Consider the following 8,059-nt stretch of genomic DNA (forward strand, 5'->3'; position numbering starts at 1 on the left):
ATTAGTTTTTCTGTTGCTGTGATTAAACACACACACCACTACCACCACCACCACAACAACCACAGAACAGACAAAGGCAACTTAAGGGAGAAAGTGTTTATTTTGGCTTACAGTTGAAAGATACACCATCAGTCCATCATGGGGAAGTCTTGGGGGCAGGAGTTTGAATCAGCTTGTCACATCTCCACAGTCAGGAAGCAGAGAATAATTAAGGTGGCTCTAGTCTTGCTTTCTCCTTTTTAATTCAGGCCAGGACCCCACGCTGTGGAACAGTGTTGTTGGAAGTTAAGGTGGGCCTTTCCATCTCAATGAAGCTCATCTGGATAATATCTCAGGTGTATTTGGGGGCTTGTGTTCCAGGCGATTCTTGATCTTGTCAAGTTGACAATAATTAATTAACACAATCACTTATACCTAAATAAAGCTATTTAAAAAAAATCAGCTTTGGAATTACAAGATGTCTCAGTGGGGTAAAGTCTCTTCTCTCTCTCTCTCTCTCTCTCTCTCTCTCTCTCTCTCTCACACACACACACACACACACACACACACACACACACACACACACTCAGACTTTTTTTTTTTTTTTTTTGGAGCTGAGGACCGAACCCAGGGCCTTGTGCTTGCTAGGCAAGCGCTCTACCACTGAGCTAAATCCCCAACCCCCAGACTTTGTTTAAAAAAAAAACAAAACAAAACAACAAACTTTTAAAAAGACCAGTCTCCTCAGGCATGGTGGTATTACCCTCTACCTCCAGTACTTGGGAAATGGAGGCAGGAAGGTCAACTATTCAAGGTCAGCTTTGGCTGCATAGTGAATTTAAGGTCAACCTGGTGTGTGTGCTCGCACGTGTGTGTGTGTGTGTGTGTGTGTGTGTGTGTGTGTGTGTATGTGTGCGTGCGTGCGCGCACACGCGCTCGTGCGTGTAATTACAGCAACAGGAAAACTAATCAATGCGATACATTTATATTTGAAAGTTATTCTCTTGACATAAACCATGTTTGACCTGTGTGGATACCCATGATGCATCAACATCTTTCAGCATTGCCTCCTCTCCTTAGTCCCTACCCTTCCTGTGTATAAGCATCCCAAGTTTCTGCTGCTAAACCTCTCCTGAGATATCTGCTATGAATCTAGGCACTTTTGGCTGTGTATTCAATAAATATCTGTGGAGTAACTACTACACACCAAGAACTGGTCTGGATACCGGGCTACAAACATAAGTGAATGGTAGCCCTGCTGTCATTGAGCATAAACTCAAATAACCCAGGGTTGGTAACATTATAAGAAAAAAGATAGCCAGGAGTAAGGGGCCAGTATTGAAAGCTACAGTGCTAGTTTATACAAATCCAGGAAGAACTCTGTGGGGATGAGGGCTTGGTTAGGACAATGTGGACACTCACTGCCCTGTAATAGAGAATATCAGTGGCTGTAATCTTTCTTTGATCTGCTGTTAAGTGATGGAGAGCTCTTATTCAAGTCACATACCACCACTTCTAAACACATTCAGTGACTAAGAAGGATTGGCAGTGTCCCTTGTCTGAATCCAAGACAGGTCTGGTAAGGATTTCTGGATGACATACCATGGCACCAAGTAGGGCTGGGGGTATTATAAGAGACACAATCTGCAGGCTTCCGCATCCAGAGGCAGGAAGCTCAAACCCTGGGAGCAATGTAAAAGGGCCAGTTCTGGTCCATCCTAAGTTCCAGGGCCCATTGCTTTACCAGTTTGGGGTATAGCACCGTAGCATGCTGACTGCCTCAGGCTACATAGTGCATCCTGAATTTGGAAACCCTATTCATACTTTCTGTTCAAATGTACTTTTTTTTGCATCTTTGACAGTTTACAACAGATATTTTCAGATTTAATTTTATGTACATTGGTGTTCTGTCTGCATGTATGTCTGTGTGAGGGTGTCAGATCCCCTGGAATTGCAATTACGGACAGTTGTAAGCTGCCACCTGAGTGCTGGGAACTGAACTGAACCCAGGTCCTTTGATTAAGGACAGCCAGTGCTCTTAAGTGCTGAGCTGTCTCTCCAGCCCCAGTTACTACTAATTTTATACTTAATCATATAGAGACTAGTCAGAACTATTGTCTTTTCTTGCCTTGTTCAGTCATTCATGTACAGGCTTAGAGCACGCTGAGGGTTGTATCTAATTTGCATCTGGGTATCTCTAGACCGCTAGGAAGAGACATGCTAGAAAAGACATGAGCCCTTAAGGCCTTGAAGATGTTTACAAGGAAGTGACGTATGACGTTGGGCAGTGGAGACTAAGGTGGGTAAAGAAGAGAAGTTTGCACTAATTCACTTCGATGAAGGCTGTGATGGGGCTACAATGAGGGTGGGGGTGGGGTAAAAGCTGGTGTGGCCAATAGACTGGAAGACCCAGGGAGTCAAACAATTGTTAAATGGGATATTAGGAGAAAAAGAAGGAAACACAGAAGTGGGTGGTCAGCCAAAGGACTCCGATGGAGAGAACTGCACACACTATCGTTTATCACACTTGTTTCATAAAAACTAAATTGTGGAGCCAGCCTGGGTGTTCAAAAACCGAGGAATGGACGGAGAAAGCACGTAGACCATGGTATTCTTTTTCAGCCATAGAGAAAAATGAAGTTGTAGGTTTTGCAGGAACAAATCAACTGGACTTAGCCATAGTAAATAAATTAAGCCAGTCTCAGAAAGACAGATCTTCTCTTCTCCCCTCCCATTTGGTTTCTATTTTGTATAGAAAATTCAAGCCTGTGTGTGTGTTTTTCTTGTGAAAGAAGAAGTGAAAGAGTATATGGGAACAGAGGAGATTCACAGGGGGTGGGAGGGACACAACGAGGAAGGGCCCTGGAGTGTGGTTGGGGGTGGGGGAAGAGGATCGATTGCACAATATGGATTTGTAGGAAACGTTCAAAAAGAAGTTGGTGGCTAGGGGACTGGCTGTCAAGATGGGAGTGATGGGACGATTTCAGCTGATATGATGAACATTTCTGTGATGGTGCAGTAGAACAACTGAGGTTAGGTGGAGGGGAAGACGGTCCTGGAGATCAAGGGGTCAGAAAATAGGTGGTCTCAGTATTGGAAAGATTGTTTCATGGATATGTAGGCCTGAACAGTTACAGCAGCAGGGTGGGGGTGATTCAGTGGCAGAATGATGGCACCGCAAGAATTATTTGGGGTTTGGTAGTGTTTGCCTGTGATCCTAGCACTTAGGAGGTAAGATCACCTCCAAATTCAGGGGCTAGACTGGTTTACAAATCGAGTCCTAGGACACTGGAACACTGCGAGATCCTATTCTAAACAAACAAACGATGAAAAGCCAGAGGCAGCCAGATGTTACACTTCAGACCTGGATCTCAGCACTTAGAAAGCAGACACCAGAAGATGTGTTTTGGATAGCCTGGGCTAGACACTGTCTCCCCAAACCAAAAGATTTATTTATGGCAGGAACAGGGAGGATGAGTGAGGAGCCGTGTGCCAGTTAGAGCACTGAGTCCACGCTCTTTGTCCCACTGCCTTTGAGCCTGTAGAGAGGACATGTAGTCAGGGCCTTTGAGCCTGTAGTCAGGGCATGTGGAGTAAAGCCTTTCAGAAAGACTGGAATACATGGAAGTTCTGATGTTCCCCTTCTGGGTGCACCCGTCATGACTTAATTATGCAACTACAAGTTTCATCACTCCCTGGTAAACCACACGATTATTAGGGGACAAAACCCAAGGGTTCTCTGGGAGGATATGCCCAATGGCATGCTGAGTGTGGTGGCACACAGCTGGAATTCCAGCCCTTGGAAAGTGGGTGGAGGAGGATCAAGAGTTCAAAGCCAGCCTCACTACACAACTAGTTTTAGGCCAGTCCAGGATATCTGAATCCCTGTGTCAACGATCAAAACAAGAAGAAAAAAAAAAAAAATCCAAGGGACAGCAAGATAGCTGTTGAAATTTATAGGCACCATTAAAACCTCAGGGCAGGGGTTGGGGATTTAGCTCAGTGGTAGAGCACTTGCCTAGCAAGTGCAAGGCCCTGGGTTCGGTCCCCAGCTCCGAAAAAAAGAAAAAGAAAAGAAAAAGAAAAACAAAAAAACAAAAAAAAAAACCCCAAAAACCCTCAGGGCAGTACTCCCCAGGTCAATGGATGAGAATAATAGTTGAAGAATATCAGTTTTAAAGGAAGTAAGGCGGGAAAGAGGTTTAGGACAGAGGGAGAAAACAGTGGCTTGGAAAACAATGATTAAAGAAATGAGTTGGGGTGGGGGCTGGAGAAATGGCTCAGTGGTTAAGAGCGCTGACTGCTCTTCCAGAGGTCCTGGTGAGAAGCAATGGCACGTGCCAATTGTTTTTACAAATACACTTTACAGCTTTGAATTGCTAAAATCATCAGTTGTGTGAATCCTACTTTCAGGAACAGGACTCTGCAAAGTGGAAAGCACATAAATTTAGATACTAAGGAAACAGGCTCAGCTACAAGAGTGAGTCTATTGGGCTAGGGATATGGCTCAGTTAACAGAGTGCTTACCTAACACGTTCAGTCTATATCACTGCAGAAAACTTAGAGGGCGGTGTTAGAAGAGGAAGAGGTGAATCAGAAATTCAGGGTCATCATTAACTATGTGGTGAGTTCAAAACCAGACTGAACTATATAGTCTTGTCTGCTGAGATCTTGTCTCAAACAAAACCAACAGTAATAGAACAACAAAAGTGAGCATATTGAACAGGATTATGTGTGCAAGGGTAACACTAGAAATGCTGAAAGTGACCAGTTGATTTAACTCAGTGATAACAAGGGTGAGGTCCTGAGTGTGACAACCAACACATACACACTATCCCCAGCAGCAATGCCAACCTCAGGAGAGTGTCTGAATATAAGCATTTGAAATGAAAGATTAAAACTTAATTAAGTTTGGCTTTTCCCTCCATTCTCTGTCTACCTGTAGATTAATGCAGCTTTCAGACTTTTTGTCAGTGAATGTTGGTCAGTGCAGAAACTCCTAACTACTCAAAGTGCAGAGAGCCAGAGCATGAGAAGTGCTCGGCCACAAATGGGACATCTTCATTACACAGCCCCTCCCTGCCCAAAGCTCAGAGAACATGTAAGGTGGGCAGAGAATCGTAAGAGCCAGAGGTTAGGTTGGGGAAGACTAAAATCAAACAGTGCTTCCAGGGTATGACAGGACCACAGGACTCCTGAACTCTCAACAGTTGTGGTCGTCTGCACATGGCCTATACAAGATCAAGCCAGTCACTACTCCACCATGGAGGTGGAGGAGGCATGAGCCCCACCATAACTCAGAAGCTAGGGATAGTTGGTGGCTCTCTTGGGAATGGAGGGGACAGTTTCTTTAAGAGTGTGGCACCTGGTAGACTGACTATGCTCTATGAATGGCCCCATATCTAGGAGTTGATAAGATTTTTTTTTTTTTAAAGGAACCAAGTGGTGGTGGCCCAGACCTTTAATCCCTGCATTCAGAAGGCAGAGGCAGCAAGATCTAAGGGTTTGAGGCCAGCCAGGGCTACACTGAGCAACTCGTATCTCTAAATAAATTAATTTATGATATGAAGCTGGATTAAGGAGGTGGGTGTAAATCTGGGAGTTAGGGAAGGGAGTGCAGGGTGAAATGATAAAACTACATTATATAACATGCTCTTAATTTTAATTGAAAAATTGTTTTGTTACTTGATGTACATGTCTAGATGTGAGAGATATGCTGAGAGCCTCCAGAAATGTGGTTTAATTCCATGGCATCTCCAGGGACCCAATCTCCACTTACTGTGTCTGCTATCCCTAAAATGAGGTCCTCTTGATCCAAGAGAGCATTTCAATGGTCATATCCTAGCTTTAGATCACAGAAGTAGTCAAATGCCAGAGAAATTTTGACTTTCCAATACACATTTTTTTCTGTGCAGCTCTGACTGTCTTGGAACTAACCTGGTAAACCAGCTCACCCTGGAACTCGAGACCCTCCTGCCCCTGCCTACTGAATGCTGGAATTAAAGGTGTGCACCACCACCCCATTTAGAGAAACTTCTTAAAGTTTCCTCTGGCTTCTTCCGTCCCCTTGGCTATACTTTGGTCACATAATTTCATGCATCTGGTAAGAGGTTGAGAGATATTTAGAGAGAGGGAGAGGGAGAATAGAGGGAAATGGACAGAAGAGAGGGAGGGCAAGAGAGACAAGAGAGACGTGACTGCAACTCATCTTGTGGTTAGGAGGAAAAAAGGTAGTGAAGTGAAGGACTCCACTTGATAGTCTGAAAATGAGTGTGGAGGCAGGGTCAAGATTTGAAATTGCCATTGGGGATGTTAGGGGATATATAAGAAGTGTTTAGGATTGCTGGGAGTGGGGGTGCATGCATTTAATCCCAGCACCCTGGAGAGACAGAGGCAGGTGGATCTCTTTGAGCTCAAGACTTGCTTTACCTATGTAGCAAGCTACAGGCCAGGACTACATAGTGAGGCCCTGTCTCAAAAAACAAGTAAACAAACCACAAAACCAACCAACCAGAGATACAGCTCAGTGGTAGAGCACCTGCTTAGATACACAGTGACCTGGGTCTGTTCCCCGGGGCACACACACACAAATTGTCTACAGGGCTGGAATATTTTCAGTGGCCCCAAGTCACAGCCTTGCTCTCCAGCAATCCTTCTGTCTACAGGCAGAGCATTTCTAAAGAAAACGAATGGCACTTAAAACCTTTCTGGTTGGTTGGTTAAATCAAGAAACTGACATTTTTTTTGGACTGATGCTGAGGTAAAACAAAAAACAAACAAACAAACAAAAAACAAAAAAGAGTTGGCTCCTAGTTCCAAGGAAGAGAAATCTAGACTTATCCTAAGGAAAGCAGAGAAATTACAAGGATATTCATTGCCCAAACTCAAACAAAATAAAATCCACGCAGTCGGCAAAGCCAGCAGGAAATGAGCTTCAAGGATGGTGACTTGGGTCCTAAGATTTCTTTCACATGCCCACTCTTACATGTGAGTCTGGTCCATTCTTTGTTTTTTGTCACTTCTGGGAATTCAACCCAGGACCTTGCATATGCCAGGCCAGCAGTCCACCACTGAAAGTCACCTGCCAAACCTTACAAATTTGTTCTTAGTCCAAACCCTTGTAGGGTCTAATTCACCTGCACAATTATTAACTTGCTCAGCTGAGCACAAACACTTCCTTATACTAGACTGTATCAAAGGTCATCAAGGTTCATAAGAGCTGGCATCAATATGGCCGGTATAGTCAGAATACAGTAACTCAGGGTCCAGCCAGGACACAGAGAACACATGTTAACAAGGTTTGATACAAAGAATCATTAACCAATCAGCAGAGCATTAATCACTAAGAATAGAGAACTACAGAATACAGAAATGATAAGGAAGTCCTGCTACCTTTGGAGATGAGGCAGAGATCCTAAAGGAAAAAGAAATTGGGACCCAAGAAAGACTGAGTCACTGCTGGAGAGGCTATGGCTGTGGCACTGTTTGCTAATACATGAAGGCTGGAGCTGGGTGTCAAAAAGAGCTAGGCCACAGGATCCTAGTGCTGAGGGGAAATGGGCACAAGCTCCCATCCCCGACCAAGAAGCAATCTCAATCAACCGCTTGCACAAACACACAAAAACCTCCCTTCAGTGTCTCAGTGGGAATATTAACCACACTTAAGGGTAGACTCCCCTGCCCAGCAGCAGTGGGCTAGCACAAAATGCAATGGCATTTTGTCTTATTTTGCTTTGTGCATTAAAAAACATCTTTCTGGCCTTTTGCTTATAAAGTATGGGGTCAGTTGTTTTTATGGTTTGTTGGTTTTTCCCCCCTTACCTGTTTAAAAGAGAAAGGTGGGGGTTGGGGATTTAGCTCAGTGGTAGAGCACTTGCCTAGCAAGCGCAAGGCCCTGGGTTCGGTCCCCAGCTCCGGGGAAAAAAACAAAACAAAACAAACAAAAAAAAAACCAACAAAAAAAAAAAAACATAAAAAACAGGTACATTACAAAATAGCTAAGGCTTTACGTTTTAGGAGCAAACAGACTTGATCCTTTCAATGGATTAAAACATACTAGATTTGCCACCCCCCCCCCCCC

This window comes from Rattus norvegicus, chromosome 2, assembly GCF_021556685.1.
Source record: "Rattus norvegicus strain SHRSP/BbbUtx chromosome 2, alternate assembly SHRSP_T2T, whole genome shotgun sequence".
Classification (NCBI taxonomy): Eukaryota; Metazoa; Chordata; class Mammalia; order Rodentia; family Muridae; genus Rattus; species Rattus norvegicus.